Here is an 11,983-nt window from a genome sequence, read left to right on the forward strand (position 1 = left end):
TGGAAGAAACACAAGCTGGAATCAAGATTGCTGGGAGAAATTTCAATAACCTCAGATATGCAGATGACACCACCCTTATGGCAGAAAGTGAAGAGGAACTCAAAAGCCTCTTGATGAAAGTGAAAGAGGAGAGTCAAAAAGTTGGCCTAAAGCTCAACATTCAGAAAACGAAGATCATGGCATCTGGTCCCATCACTTCATGGGAAATAGATGGGGAAACAGTGGAAACAGTGGCAGACTTTATTTTGGAGGGTCCAAAATCACTGCAGATGGTGATTGCAGCCATGAAATTAAAAGACGCTTACTCCTTGGAAGAAAAGTTATGACCAACCTAGATAGCATATTGAAAAGCAGGGACATTACTTTGCCAACAAAGGTCCATCTAGTCAAGGCTATGGTTTTTCTAGTGGTCATGTATGGATGTGAAAGTTGGACTGTGAAGAAAGCTGAGCACCGAAGAACTGATGTTTTTGAAGTGTGGTGTTGGAGAAGACTCTTGAGAGTCCCTTGGACTGCAAGGAGATCCAACCAGTCCATTCTGAAGGAGATCAGTCCTGGGTGTTCTTTGGAAGGACTGATGCTAAAGCTGAAACTCCAATACTTTGGCCACCTCATGCAAAGAATTGACTCATTGGAAAAGACCCTGATGCTGGGAAAGATTGAGGGCAGGAGGAGAAGGGGACAACAGAGGATGAGATGGCTGGATGGCATCACTGACTTGATGGACGTGAGTCTGAGTGAACTCCGGGAGTTGGTGATGGACAGGGAGGCCTGGCATGCTGCAATTCATGGGGTCACAAAGAGTCAGACATGACTGAGCGACTGAACTGAACTGAACTGAACTGAACTGAAGGCAGTGGCCTCAACCTCAGCTGTGCATTGTAAAATTACCCAGGAAGCTTTTAAAATCTCAGATAGGTGGGCCCAGTCCAGTGAAATAAAAATCTCTGGGGTCTGGTAGCAGCACATTTAAAAGCAGCTGATTCAAATTTATATGGGTCCATTATGAGTTTTTAATTAGTTTAAATAAATATTATTTTCCCCATATAGAAGTAATATAGGATTATGGTAGAAAACTTGGAAAATAGAAAAACAAGAACAATAAGAGGGAAAAAATATACATTCAAGGTTGGGAATACTGCTGAAGGGAAAAAAACATTGCACCTTTATCCCCAGTAGTGCTTAGAAATGTATAGAATGTCTTTCATCTAAATGGCAAAATATGTTGCACACTTGTCCCATGGAATAGATTAGAGATAAACAGAGATGAAGTGCATTTTTTGGTTTTCCAATTATATTTTTCCCTCCTAATTTCTATAAATGTATTATATTTCAAACATATATAGCCTGATTCTCTTATTATAAACTTACCAGGAGTATTTTTAAAATTTCAAAACTAGTTCAGTTCAGTTCAGTCGCTCAGTCGTGTCCGACTCTTTGCAACCCCATGAATCGCAGCACACCAGGCCTCCCTGTCCATCACCAACTCCCAGAGTTTACCCAAACTCATGTCCATTGAGTCGGTGATGCCATCTGACCATCTCATCCTCTGTCGTCCCCTTCTCCTCCTGCCTTCAATCTTTCCCAACATCAGGGTCTTTTCAAATGAGTCAGCTCTTTGCATCAGGTGGCCAAAATAGTTTCAGCTTCAACATCAGTCCTTCCAATGAACACCCAGGACTGATCTGCTTTAGGATGGACTCATTCTATCTCCTTACAGTCAAAACTAAATTAATATTAATTCACTGATAATTTGTATTATATCTGTTCTCTACTTCATATCATACATACATTAAAATTGTCTAGAAATTAAAAACTCAAAGTTGGGGGAGGAAGTAGAGGGTAGGAGGAGAGGGGTAACATGGAAACATACATTACCATATGTAAAATAGATAGCCATTGGGAATTTGCTGTATGACTCGGGGAAGACAAACTGGGGCTCTGTAACAACCTAGAGGAGTGGATGGGGAGAGTGGTGAGAGGGAGGTTAAAGAGAGGGGACATATGTATAGCTAAGGCTGATTCATGTTGATGTTTGGCAGAAACCCACAAAACACTGTAAAGCAATTATCCTTCAATTAAAAATAAATAAATTGAAAATATTTCAAAGTAAAATATAGCTATAATAAGTGCAGGATAGCTTTCTGAAAATATATATGCAATTTGGGGATAGGGGTGCTTTTCAATCACAATAATAAGGCCAGAAATTTTAAAAAGTGTGAATATGACTGATGTAAGTATGTGACGAACCTCTGTGCAAAACACCATAAATAAAGCTAAAAGATATATATAAAAAGCCAGGTAAGAATATTTCTGATATATATATATCAAATATGCAGTTAATATCCTTAATATTTAACTATTCTTTGGCAAATTAAAAAGGCAAATACCACCAATACACATTAGAAAAATGTAAAAGTCAAAAAATAAGCTATTCACAAAAGAAATATAGACAGCCAAAATGTATAAACAGATGTTTAATCTCAGCGAGGAAAAAATGACTTCAAATTGAAATTACAAAGAAATGTTTGGCCATTTACAGGACTGTAAGGAGACCTTGATTCTCTTGGCAGGGTAATAACTCCCCAGAATAGTCTTGATTCCCCTTCACCAGTTGTTAACATTTTGCCACGTGTGTATCATTAACCTCTTGCTCTCTTGAAATATGTATTAGAAGAATAGATGGCGTACATGGTAATACATCACACCCCTCCACTCCTCAGTATTACCTGTACATCTTTTATCATCCTTTGTAAGGATTTTGTTTACTGCCATTGAGAAAAAGATAATAATCTAGCTCATACTTAGTAAATATATTAGTGGATATCAGAATCACAAAACTATTCTCCAGAAGAATTTTGTTGGTCATCATAACATTCATTAAACACCTGGCAAATGGACAGACATGGTTGTTTCCTTCTGAGAGTTTGACCTCTAAAACATGACCACAATGAAGAAACTTGTAGCTATACATCAAGAACTTTATTTGAATTCCACAAGAGTAGTGCAGGGCCAGTTTATCTAGGAGCAGACAGTCATGTGTGCACATAAGCATGAACACACAGATGCACATGCATATTTAAAGAAGTCAAGAAGCTGGGATACACCCCTTGAGCAATGTTTTGAACACTAAAACCCTAGGTATCCAATTTTACAAATGTGCAAATTGCTAAAGTGAAATAAGATTCTGCTAAAAGTAAAAAGATATCAGTATTGGCAGGGGTGCATGGGAAGGGAGGTGAAGGAGTCCTAAGGAAAGAGAATTCAATGAATGTTGAATTTGTAAGTATTTCCTTGGGATAAGGAAAGTACTCCATATGTCCAGAAGAAAGAAAATCAGTTGCTGTGTTTGGACCCTAACATATGGCAAAGATCATATTAAAACAAATACCAAAAATGCCTGCCTAAAGCAGTCATATTCTAATAATATATATGTACCATTGAATTCTGATGATTCACCTTAATTGCACTAATATCAGAGTCAATTTTCACTTTTCCTTAAATGTTCATCTTTCCTTAAGCTTCAGTTCAGTTCAGTTCAGTTGCTCAGTCGTGTCCAACTCTTTGCAACCCCATGAATCACAGCACGCCAGGCCTCCCTGTCCATCACCAACTCCCGGAGTTCACTCAAACTCACGTCCATTGAGTCGGTGATGCCATCCAGCCATCTCATCCTCTGTCGTCCCCTTCTCCTCCTGCCCCCAGTCTCTCCCAGCATCAGAGTCTTTTCCAATGAATCGACTCTTCACATGAGGTGGCCAAAGTATTGGAGTTTCAGCTTCAGCATCAATCCTTCCAATGAACACCCAGGACTGATCTCCTTTAGGATGGACTGGTTGGATCTCCTTGAAGTCCAAGAGACTCTCAAGAGTTTTCTCCAACACCACAGTTCAAAAGCATCAATTTTTCAGCGCTCAGCGCTCAACCTTCACAGTCCAACTCTCACATCCATACATGACCACTGGAAAAACCATAGCCTTGATTAGATGGACCTTTGTTGGCAAAGTAGAATCCTTAAGCTTAGGAACCTGATCTAATCGCCTACATTCATTTAAGCTCTGGTGTATTTTCTAGCTCACGTTGAAAGTATGAAAAATTATAATCATAAGCTCTGCCAAGCTGAAAAAAATAGTTTCATAACAGATTTCTGTCTGTAATTCAGAGGTGAAGCTTTAGCTGGATTTCTATTTCCTATTTCATTCTAATCGTTGATCAACTATCCTGTATTTCTTTCCTTCCTTTTTTAAAAAATAATTTTTCTTATTTTTGGAAATAATTTCAAACTCACAAAAAGGTTGCAAATGAACTCCAAAAGATCCTTTATCCACACTCACCAGTTGCTGGCATTTTGCCACATTTGCACTACCAATCTCTTGTTTCCTGCAAACATATGTTGAAGTTTGGGTTGCATAAATCATAACACAGCACACTCCTTTACTCTTCAATATTATATATGTGCATCTTCTCCTAAGAACACAAATGGGCTTTCTAAGTACTCAGTGGTAAAGATATGCCTGCCAATGCAGGAGACCCAAATTCAATCCTTGGGTTGGGAAGATCCCCCGGAGAAGATAAAGGGAATCCACTCTAGTACTCTGGCCTGGTAAATCCCATGGACAGAGGAGCCTAGTGGGCTACAGTCCATGGGGTCTCCAAAAGAGTCAGACATGACTTAGTTACTAAACAAGGAACACAAATATTGACTTTTTTCTCTTTTATAACCCTAGTATAGCTATTAAATTCGGAGAATTTAATATTAATATATTGCTTTTACCTAATCAATCATCCTTATCCCAGTTTCATCAATTATCTCAATAATGTCCTATATACTTTTATTCTTCAGAGTCCAGGATCCAGTCCAGAATAATATATTGTATTTAGTTGTTATTCAGTCTTTGTTCTCCTTTAATCTGGAATAATTATTATTTTTGAGAATGTTCATCAATTGGGGTTTATCTGCTACTTTCTCATGATTAGATTCAGTCTATTGCATCCCCATCCAGAAACACTACATAAGTGATATTGTGTCCTTCTAATGAAATGATATATAGGGGCAGGTTATGTCTGGTGTCTCCCATCAGTGCCATTCATTTTGCTATCCAGTCAAAGGATTCTGCTCTTCCACTGCATAGTAACTATTTTTTCCCATTGCAGCAGTGAGCAAGCTGTGGGGAGGCATTAAGAGACCATGAAAATATCCTAATTCTCCTCAAAAATTTCCCCTGGATTTATTACCCATTGATGATTCTCACCCAAACCAATCTTTACCATAACGATTACAAAATGGTGACTCCTGATTTATCAGTCAGCTTTCTGCTATAAGGAAGAGCTTTCACTTCCCATCTCTATCTATCTATCTACTGTCTACTATAAACTATCAGTAATGACTCATGGATTTCTATTTCATTCAGTGGCTTATAAACTATTACTGTCTTTATTTCTGTTTATGCTTAAATTTTTCCAGTTTTAGCCAGGAGAGCCTTCAAGCTAGATTTATTGTCCTATCATTTGAGTATCTCCTTATGCAACCCACTCAAGTATCCTTGCCTGAAAAATCTCGTGGACAGAGGAGCCTGGTAGGCTGCAGTCCATGGGGTCACAAAGAGTTGGACACGACTGAGCGACTAACACTTACTTACTTATATTCCGGCACAAAACAATGTTTTCTTCCCCATCATGGTCTTGAAATCAGCTATTTCTCCAAGGAAACATGGGTTTCTCTTAGTATGGCATAATATTAGAAGACAAGACTTTGGTGCTGGGTGTGCTCATTAATGCTGGAGTGTAATTGCTTCTAGCTGTTCAAAAGATAGTGCTGAGAGGAAAAACATATGTACGTAGATAGATGATATTGTTAGATAGATGTGAAATAATCAGTTCATACCTTCAATTTCAAATTTCAGTCCACCTCACAAGGTTGTTTCTTGCCTTTCCCTATCCTGTATTTGTATCTTCCTGCACAGTAAAAATCTTGGTTTCCAAGAATATGAATCCATTCACTCATTTACTTATTCCTACAACTCATAAGAAATAATTTTAGAATTGCTACTCCTATAATACTCTGAAAAGCACATCTGGAAAAAAAAAGAATTCAAGATTCATCTGTGGGCCATTTTCTCCCCCTAGACAGAGTATACATAAAGGGCTATATTCAAAAGATATTTGAGGGGAAATTTCACTTCTAGAAACATAGGATAAACATGCTTATCTTTATTTCTTCTGTTCAGTACAATTAAAAACCCTGGACTTTATATATATATAAAACATAAGAAAACTGAAAGGTGGAGAGAAGACCCAGGGAATGACATGATGGTGAATTCCCTGGGTTTTCTTTTTGCCTTCTGTATCCCACACTTGGAACTGAAGAAGCTGGCAATTCAGAAATTTCAATAGGCATAGATAAACACAATGAGAACAAAAACTGGCTCTCTTAGCCAAAGAACTAGAAATCATAGCCTAGCAAGATGGAAATCATTTGGATAATAAGTGCCCTTCTCCAAAAAAAAATCACAGAAAAACCTGGGTCCCACCCCTACCCCATGCCAGCAAAGACCAACTGGGGACCCTGGATTTTCACCCTTTCTGGGCTGAAAAGAGATATCCCCACACTTCCCCAATTACAACTACATGTAAATCTATAATTATCTCAAAATGAGAAGGGTTTATAAAGAAATACAAAGATGATTCTTTAATACAAATATATTAATGCATTGATTGTTCTGGAAAAGCCTCTGAAATTTTTCAACATTCATTTCTACTAAAAACATTGAGGAAAATAAAAATTGGTGAATACTGCCTTTATGTACAATCTTCCGATATCACAGATCACAGATTAGGAAATGTCAAATACCATTGATATGACATACCACCACATAAGAGTCTGACCACAACAGACCATGTGCAGCCCCTGAAACCACAGAGAAGGGAAGGGACTCAGCCTTCCATGCCTCATTCCCACCAAGGCACCAGACATGCTTGGAGAAGCCATCTTTGAAGTGTATCATCCAACCAAGCTATCCCAGCTGACACCATAGGACCAGAAATGAACCAAGCAGTAGAGCTTTTTCCAAATTCCTCACCCACAAAATCATGTGCAAAATATAATGTTTTAAACCACTGAATTTCGAGTCACAAAATTTAAACCTCTTAGGAAATAGAGAAAACAGTTTTTTTTTTGTTTTTTTTTTTTTTTATCTCTTCTAGTCTTAAAAGGCAGCATAGCTGTATAGAAGAATTTGGGCTTGTGTTTTCTCTGGTCTAAGTACTAACCAGGCTTGACACTGCTTAGCATTTGAGATTAGATGAGATCGGGCACATTCAGGGTGGTATAGTAGTAGACTGTATCTTCTTTCCTTGAATTTTCTGAAAACAGCTCTGCTGTAGTTTGTTTTGTATGTGGCTTTTTAGAAGTCCAATGGCAGCCTAATTGCCTTAACCTTATAACTAATTTGATTTTTTTTTTTTTTTGCTTGGAGGCCCTGAGGATGTTTTTCATTGTCTTTAAAGAGAGTAATGGTTTTAATCTTTCTGCACTTGGTGCCTTGCTTACCTTTTTTGTTTGCTTGTCTTAATTTCCCTTGTTTTTTAAGGAAGGCATGCATTTTGTTTTTGTTGCTTTAAAGAGTCTTTTTAAATGCCTTTAAATCTCCCCCCCACCCCACCCCCACACCACTTAACATTTTACTATGTGATCTATAGGCTTTCCAAGTGATGTTAGTGGTAAAGAACCCACCTGCCAATGCAGGAGACAAGAGACATTTGATCCCTGGGTCAGGAAGGTCCCCTGGAGAGCCCACTCCAATATTCTTCCTGGAGAATCCCATGCACGTCGGAGCCTGGAGGGCTACAGTCTGTAGGGTCGCAAAGAGTCAGACACAACTGAAGCAACTGAGCAAACACATATCTGATCTATAATTCTTAAATGGTGTCCTTTAACTCTCACCTTCCTTCTCTTCCTTCTCTTGCTCTCCAGGCTTGCAGCAATGGCAAGACATCTTTGGAATTTGATGTTTATTTCTCTTACAAGCACTGCGAAGTTCATGGTATTCTCCATCTCCTATTAATGCTAAAAATGTAATCATATGAAGGGGTTTTGAATTTTTAGTTAAACTAATAGATTCTTTTGGGCGAATGCATGAAAATAATAGGATTCAGGTGGCTACCGTTATCCTCCAGATTGCTATCTTGTTTTTTGAGATGCTTTCTTTCAAAATTCTTCTATGCTTTTACCATTCTTTCTTAGTTCCTAGGAATCACAGAGAATATGATAAGAAACCCAGCATCAACGCTTATCTATGTAATAAGTTCAAGAATTTAACTCCTTACTGTTGTCACAGTGTTAAATACTTTGGAAACTCCTTAAGATAAAAACTAGCACACTTAATAAATGGTATATTAAAATAATGACAATGATCAGAAAATTGCTGCTTTGATATAAAGACTTAACTGTTTATGAATTATATCAAATTAATTCATAAAAACATTGGGCTTTTTTTCTGAATAGTTATGAGTCATCTGTGTTATAACCTATATCAAGGAAAAGAAAAATTACAGTGACTCTCATCCAACCTCTTTGGAGAAGGAAATGGCACCCCACTCCAGTCCTTTTGCCTGGAGAATCCCATGGACAGAAGAACCTGGTGGGCTACAGTCCATGGGGTCATGAATAGTCGGAAATGACTGAGCGACTTCACTTTCACTTTTCACTTTCATGCATTGGAGAAGGAGATGGCAACCCACTCCAGTGTTCTTGCCTGGAGAATCCCAGGGATGGGGGAGCCTGGTGGGCTGCCGTCTCTGGGGTCACACAGAGTCGGACACAACTGAAGCAACTTAGCTGCTGCTGCGTCCAACCACTTAGTTGAAATTAATTGCATAAAAAGAGGACAACACGAACCTACCCAACAGTTTGTAGCCTAATTTTTCCACTATTTAAACAAATTAAGACTCAGATGTTTACACATGAAATAAATTTTATTATAATGACACAAAAGAGGCTACTTAATATAAATATTAGCATTCTCTTCCACTGAAACCAAAGGATACAATTTTATTGATATTCCTGTCTTTCTGCTACAGTCCAAATGATTGAACTTTTTAGTCTACAATGTCCTTTAGGGTATCTTTCGTCATTCCTGATTTCCGGAATATCTATGAAAGTCCTGAGTAATATTATGACAATATGACTTACTCCACTGTTTTCTGACTGTTAGCAAAAAAAAAAAAAAGTTTGTTTTTAATGTGGAGTAGTTCTGCTTTTTGTCATCCCAATATTGCTTCTATATCCATTGCACAAAACAGTGTTTCTCAAACTCATTACATCACCTTCATCATTCCCCTGGGTTGAGTATCAAAGTGCAGTTTCCAAGACCCCAGGCTGCTGAATTCATATTTCTACTTGTAGAACCTAGTAGCCTCCATTTTAACAACCCAAACAGATGGTCCTAAACATAGTCCTCCAGGGAAGTTAGCACCTTGTGTTGTACTAAGTTAGTCTGGTCTCCCCACAGTCTGTGCCCCAGATCCTTAACCCTTTCATGCATGATAAAGTTTCAAAATGCTTGGTGATTTTAGTTGCTTTCTAATGGATAGCCCATAGTTGTAATCAAGGTTCATAATTATTTAAGTTTTGCACCCCAAATTAAACCTGATCCTGTAGAAATGGTCTACAGGATAACAGACCACTTCCCTTCTTTGATCTGTTACCTACACTGCTGCTGCTGCTGCTGCTGCTAAGTCGCTTCAGTTGTGTCCAACTCTGTGCGACCCCACAGACGGCAGCCCACCAGGCTCCTCTGTCCATGGTATTTTCCAGGCAAGAGTACTGGACTGGGGTACCATTGCCTTCTCCAGTTACCTACACTAGAGTAACCTAATGCTAGCATTTTTAGCAGTTACCATACTTAACTTAGGGAAGCCCAGGTGGTGCAGTAGTAAAGAATCCACCTGCCAGTGCAGGAGACACGGGTTCCATCTCTGGGTCAGGAAGATTCCCTGGAGTAGGAAATGCCAACCCACTCCAGTGTTCTTGAGCTTCCCTGATAGCTCAGTTGGTAAAGAATCTGCCTGCAATGCAGAAGACCCCGGTTCGATTCACAGGTCAGGAAGATACTCTGGAGAAGGGAAAGGCTACCCACTCCAGTATTCTGGGGCCTGGAGAATTCCATGAACTGTCCATGGGGTTGCAAAGTCCATGGGATCACAAACAGTCGGACATGACTGAGTGACTTTCACTTTCACTTTTCCAGTGTTTTTGCCTGGAAACTTTCATGGACAGAGAAGCCTGGCAGGCCACAGTCCATGGGGTCGCAAAAGTCAGGCAGGACTTAGCACCCACAGGTATACATAACTCTATCAGTTCACTGAATGATTGTAATCAACTGAAGTCATGAATTTTCCTTTTTACTTGAACATCCATATATGCTAATCAAAACATAAAATTTTACATTTATCCCTGTTAGCTTCAATATGCCATCTTATTAAGATACTTTTCAAGATTTGGTTTCTTCACCTGTTTCTTCACAAATGCCTTCAATAGCATGAAATGGTCTCTAACAGAAAGTCACAGGTCTCTGTCCCTTAACCTTAAAGGCCTTAATTTACAACATTTTTATAATAGATTTCCTAATTTCTACAGTTATCTTAGCTACTCTTTCTTCTTTATATCTTTTATACATACAGTTTGAAATTTGAGATTACTAACCATTCAACTTTCCTAAGCTTTCTCTCACTTTATTAAAATTATTTCATAATTATTCAGCAGAAGTGTGTGTGTGTGTGTTTAAAATCTCTCTTTGTTAGCCATAATCCCTTTTTGGATTCAAGTCCCTGAGTCAAAAGTTTCTTCTCTGAACTTTTTGCAAAATTTTCCAAGGCACCGCTCTCTCTTCAGGGTTTGCTTTTCCGGACACTGTGAACAATTTTCTTGGTGTTCTCAATATTTTTTATGTCACAGCACATCACTGATGATAGCCTCACATGTGACACTCCCTCACCATATATCCCGAGTTTTACAACTTCAAATGTGTTTTGTCTGAAAGTAACATATTGTAATCATATTTAATGACCAGATATGTTACTATTTATCATTTATGACTGCTCTTCACAATGCATATATGTCAGTTGCTCAGTTGTATCTGACTGTTTGCAACCCCATGGACTGTAGCCTGACAGGCTCCTCTGCCCATGGAATTTTCCAGGCAAGAATACTGGAGTGGGTTGCCATGCTCTTCTCCAGGGGATCTTCCCGACCCAGAGATCAAACCCTGGTCTCCTGCATTGCAGGCAGAATCTTTACCATCTGAGCCACCAGCATATAGTGATAGTGAAAAACAGGCTGCTGCCTGTGTGGAATTCCATGCTGCTTGCTATAATATCAGCCTTCCCCTCCCACTCAAGGAAGCACATACTTGTAAGAACATAAGAGCAATGATATCATCAGGATAACCCTATGTTCAAACGTATGTATTTTTAGAAATTAGATGATTTACAATTTGCTCTTACTATGAGTAACAAGTTGCTTGTGACTCACCTCATGTGCCAAGTTGAGGATGACAAAGGTGCTTTCTCCTGCCATTCCTATCCGTTCTCCACCACCAATTAGCTCTTCCTTGCTGGGCAAAATTAAGTCCAGGCTGCACTTGATTTTAATTATGAGAGCAGTCAGTAATTCATTTCATCAGGATGATCCAAGTATACTTTCTTGACAAATAGCCTGCCTTTGTACAGTTTGGGTATCTTTTGGCTCAACAGTCTATAACATTCGCCCACAGCTATATTATTTCTAAGGTGGTAGTATTTTGGCAGTCGGTTTATATGAACGTTTTAAATATGGCAATGAAATTCCATGATGCTTTTAGAGTAAAGAAATGCATGTTTTTTACAGTCATTAAATTTAAAATAAATCATCTAACATAAGTTGAACACAAAACTGTCTTTAAAAGGTATTTGTTTTTTAAAAATCAAAAAAATGAATACTGAATTT

The sequence above is a fragment of the Oryx dammah genome, unplaced genomic scaffold (assembly GCF_014754425.2).
Source record: "Oryx dammah isolate SB20612 unplaced genomic scaffold, SCBI_Odam_1.1 HiC_scaffold_3, whole genome shotgun sequence".
In the NCBI taxonomy this organism is placed as follows: Eukaryota; Metazoa; Chordata; class Mammalia; order Artiodactyla; family Bovidae; genus Oryx; species Oryx dammah.